Genomic DNA, 4,371 nt, shown 5'->3' on the forward strand with positions numbered 1-4,371 from the left:
ACACACACACACACTCACGAGCGAACTCGCGCGCGCACACACACACACATACGTACACACTCGCGCACGCGCAAACGTCCGACGGTTGCGCAAGCTCAGTGAACAACGCCTTCACCACCCGCGGTAGCGGTATAGGGATGTGTGGGTGGAGGTAACGGGTTGGTGTTGGTGGGGTTGGGGGGGGGGCTCTCCTCGTGCTCAGAAGCGACCGCCACCGTCATCCCCCCAACGTGCCCCATACCCGCGCGCCGTACAAATATTTTTAAACACCGTCCGCCGCCGCTGCCGCCCTAAACCCGACCTATATGACTCGCACTGTGAAAAACAAAACAAACAGATGATAATAATAATAAACAAATAAAAAATTTACAGTTTCTCGGCGGTGCACCTACCCACAGATGCTGGTGCAGTCCGTCTCGGCAAAGTCACGCCGTGTCTTCCTCGTCGTGACGGGCTCGTTGATTGCGTTAACAATAATATTATCGCCCGGTCGTCACGACAAAAAAGCGGCGGAGGGATCGCAGTCGGAAGCCAAACGCGTCTCGTCCAAGCGCGGTAGACGTCGGACACTATGCGTGCACGATAGTGTCTCTCTTACCCGATGTTTGTTCGCGACAATGGCGAAAACGTACCGTGTCGTGTGCGACAACAATTATTTTGCGGTACCACGCATCGCGCAATAATGATAACCACGTGTTCATAATGTTTCGACTGCAGTAAACGCTTTATACTATTTCCGGAAGTGTGTTCCATAATAATATTATGGTAACAATGCGTGTTGTCAGACCGGCACTTCTCTTTGCGTTTTCATGTTTAACCGATGTAAAAGAAAGTAATTTATTCACTCGCATTACCGCGTCATACTAATATGATAATAATATAATATACGGGTAAATTATTTTGATAGTATAACGCACTTGTTGCTATAACCATAATAAAAACAACGATAATAATAGCGAAAAACTTATCATTACGCTGGGACGCAGGAATCAAAAGAACGGTATAAGTTATGGGATGTGAATGTATAGCGCAAGTTCGTTTTGTCTGGCTAAAGCGAGTTTCTCCTCTAGACGACCCTTCGTTCACCACCCTCTGTCGACTATAAGGAAGAAAAAAAAGAGAAGAATACAAGGGGCAGGAACACCGACGATCATTAACTGAATGACGTTCGTGTATTATGTGTTGGGAGGGATATTCACTTCCTTTTAACGCGCAATATACATACTCGGCCAAAACCACAAATGTGACCCGATGATAGCTAGGAAACATCAAACAATGTGAGTGTATGCAGTTTTTGAAAACGCAACTTATACGATTGTATCTATATGTAATCGCTTAACTTACAGATTTCTAAAATATCATATACATGCACGACATGCACACAACAAAATTATTATCATGTTCAAATAATATTTTAGTTTTAATTTGTACTATTCTATATTTCTATAAAATAAATAATTACCGAGATGTTACGTCGACACAATGATTATAAACGAATCATAATTATTTATATATTTCTAATAAATTAATTTAACGACCTATTTCTAGTTATTGTTACACGTGCAATGTTTTTAATTTATTTTACAAAATGTATGGTCAGCACCGAAGAAAAATATTTAAACTAACTTTTAAATGTTAGAAGTGTAAATTTAGGAAGACTTATTAAATTTTGACTTAAGAAATATAATTTTATGATATCAAAGTTTCAAACAAAAGTGTTCAGCCAGCCGTATAAAACGGCTAAATATGGAGTTTGGTGGTTGTTATCAAATAGTGTTGCCAAAAACACAACAAAACGGAATAAGTACACACGATAACAGCTTCCAAAGTGAACAGTCATGTCATGGACGACAAATCCAAATGAAAAAACAATAACCCCTCTTTCTCCAGGATCAACGATCCGACGCAAGTGGAAAATATAATATGCTTGAGATGCGGCTTTTACAGCAAACATTGTTTTAAGTGGAATAATTTCGAATTAGGTCAACAAGTTTACTTAACGTAGTCGAGAAATTATTTGTAATATTCTGTGTTTTATTTTACTTTGGAAAAAAAGTAAGTAAATGTATACACCGAAATAACATGTAATAAATTTAAATAATACTTAAGCTACTAATTTTTTTGCACCATAAACCACTTTGATAAATTAAAATGTAACTGAAATAACAATAATAACAAAATAAATTGATATAGACTATGCTAAAATACTTTGTATGACAACTGATGTTATATAAAAAAAAAAAAATCTAGTTCATAAAATAATCACTTATTATAGTTATTATATTTTATGTGAATTCGGCTGTATAACTTATTACTCTAAATAAAAATATATAGCATTAACATTTCACGAACTCTACCAACTAAGAAGGTTTTGGAAACATTTAAGCAATGAATCAAACAGCTTTCACTAGCGGAACGGTATACATTTTTTTTTATCGCAAGACTGCTCATATTACGTGCATACGCATTTTTTTTCTTATATTGCAATATTCTCCCCAAAAATTGTACAATACGCTATTGACATGAAAAAGTGTATAAAATGTATCAATGAAAACTCGTTAAGAAACAATTTTTTTCAGTCGTGAATACGCCAACCATTTATATTTGTGAAATTGATTTGATATAGGTAATATCATTCTATTCTATTATTATTATTGATGTCGATCATCATAATATTACTATATACATATTTATTATTTGTTGATTTAAAAATACATATTTTATTTAGAGACTATATTACTAACGTACTTAGTAATTTATTTTATTTTCATTAATTTTTGATTTTTTTTTGATTTCTTATTACCATATTTAATTATATTTTTTTATCTAACCATAATTTATTGTACTAGGTATGGTATTAAAATTAATATTAACAATTTAATACAATAGTTTTCTAAAATTAACTTTATTTATTGCATTATTGCTTATTGAAAATAGTTATACCATTGTTTAAATTAATGATAACCGATAATATTTTTATATTGTTATAGAAAGACTACGATATTAATGTAATTATGTGAGTATAATATATCAATTGTAATATTACTATTATATAGGTATAAGTACATTATAACTAGTTTATATGTTTTATTTATAAACGAAATTTTTTTTTCAAACTCACTGGGATTGCAATTTAAAGTTTACTATAAAATAAATTGTATATGGTAACGTAAATGAATAATAATCCTGTCTTGGATTATGATAATAATGTGTGAGGTTATGACATAATTTCATTTCATAAATAATATTTACAAACAAACATTAAAGTAATAAATTGAGTATCATGAAAGTTACGGCGAAATAGAGTTAGTTGAGTACACATTAAATTTAAATAGGTACTATGAATATAAGAAGAATAAGATAAGGAAATACGCGTTTAAATCATTTTATGTGAATGTCTTTATAAACATATATTATTATTTGTACAGTATAATAATAATAAAAGTAATAATAATTTATAGTCTTATAATAATAACAATAAAACATAAACTATAATAATAATTCAAGGTAAATTTGTTTCAAAGAGAAAAAGTCGATAAAATGTAAAGAAAATAGCGTATTATTCAGTGTATAATTGTTTGTACAGTAGGTATAAATAGTATAATATTATATGAAATATCAACCAAAACAAGAGTATAAACAAATCTGAAATATTCCGAAAAATAATTCAGCTATGTAATACCATTGATTATAAATACTGAGTCCAAAGTATTTGGAAAATAAAATTTGTGATGAAATATTATGTTCCTACCCAGTTTTAGTTTTTAATAATACCATTTTGATTTAACTTCATTTTTTTTTTTAAAGAAAATTAAATTTTTTAGATTTTAATTTTCAAAGAGGGGGGGATTTGGTAACTGCTTCGCTGTACATCTTAAGAGTCGAGTGTACCCCGTCATTGAGTAAGTCACTGTAGGTAATGTATGAGTGAAATTTTAATTCAATGATAGATCAGTGCATAATATGAAACCAATTGTAAGAGATGAAAACGACCAGTCAGCCTATATTACTACAAATAGTAAAATGCATGGTATTTTTTAGATTCTGAGTGGAACGATGAATGTATTGATTTTACAATGATGTGTTTTTTTTTAAATTTTTTTTATTTATTTTTTTTTGTGTCTGTGTTCACGATAAGTAGTCGAAATAATGCTACGATTTTCAACTTAAGTATCTTAATCGATCAGAAAATGAATATCGTTGGTGCATTGGGGAGGTCAAAATTTAAATTTCTAGTAGTTTTCAAAAGCGCCAAGAAAAACCAAAGAAAAATTAAGGAAAAACGGGAATTTTTACGCAAAATCGATTTTTCACAAAATTGAATTTGGTTTTTGGTGTAACTTAAAAACGAATCACTGTAAATACATGAAA

The sequence above is a fragment of the Acyrthosiphon pisum genome, chromosome A1, assembly GCF_005508785.2.
Source record: "Acyrthosiphon pisum isolate AL4f chromosome A1, pea_aphid_22Mar2018_4r6ur, whole genome shotgun sequence".
Taxonomy (NCBI): Eukaryota; Metazoa; Arthropoda; class Insecta; order Hemiptera; family Aphididae; genus Acyrthosiphon; species Acyrthosiphon pisum.